The sequence below is a fragment of the Echinops telfairi genome, unplaced genomic scaffold (genome assembly GCF_000313985.2).
Source record: "Echinops telfairi isolate 266 unplaced genomic scaffold, ASM31398v2 ScPeMD7_7469;HRSCAF=8507_0, whole genome shotgun sequence".
Classification (NCBI taxonomy): domain Eukaryota; kingdom Metazoa; phylum Chordata; class Mammalia; order Afrosoricida; family Tenrecidae; genus Echinops; species Echinops telfairi.
In genome coordinates this window covers 11,453,665-11,454,531 of record NW_022111372.1, presented here as the reverse complement: position 1 = coordinate 11,454,531, position 867 = coordinate 11,453,665, and positions in this window count along the sequence as shown.

The following is an 867-nucleotide window of genomic DNA, read 5'->3' as shown; positions in this document are numbered from 1 at the left end:
CAATGTTCATTAGGGATCTTGGTCTATAGTTCTCAATTCTTGTGGCATCTTTGCCCACTTTAGGTATCAAAGTTATGCTAGCTTCAAAGAAAGAGTTTGGGAGTTTTCCGTATTTTTCTATGTTCTGGAAGAGTTTGTATAGGATTGGTGTCAGTTCTTGCCTGAATGCTTGGTAGAATTCTCCTGTGAATCCATCTGGCCCAGGGGATTTTTTTTTGTTGGTAATCCGTTGATTACCTTGTCTATTTATTCCATAGCTATGGGTCTGTTGAGGTACTTGACATCCATCTGAGATAGTCTAGGGAGGGATTGTGTTTCCAAATATTTGTCCATGTCTTCCAAATTGTTGAATTCATTAGAGTATATATGTTCATAGTATTGTGTAATTATCCTTTTAATTTCATTAGGGTCCGTTGTAATGTCCCCTGTTTCATCCCTCATCCTTTCAAATGTCGTTTGTTCTTTGCTTTCTTTGGTTAGCTTTGCCAGAGGTCTATCAATTCTGTTAATTCTTTCAAAGAACCAACTTTTAGCGGCATTAATTTTTGCCATAGTTTTTTTGTTTTCCCTCTCCTTTATCTAGGCTCTGATTTTTATTATATCTATCCTCTTGCTATTAGTAGGGTTGTTCTGCTGACTCTGCTCTAATTGGTGTAAGTTTTGTGTCAACATATCATCCACGAGTCTCTCTTCTATTTTAATGTGTGCATTTATTGCTATCAGCCTTCCTCTGATAAATGCCTTTGCTGTATCCCACAGGTTTTGGTACGTCATATTTTCATTCTCCTTGGTTTCTAGAAACTTTCTGATTTCATCTCTGATCTGGGTCAATACCCACTCCTTTTGCAATAGGAAATTGTTCATCCT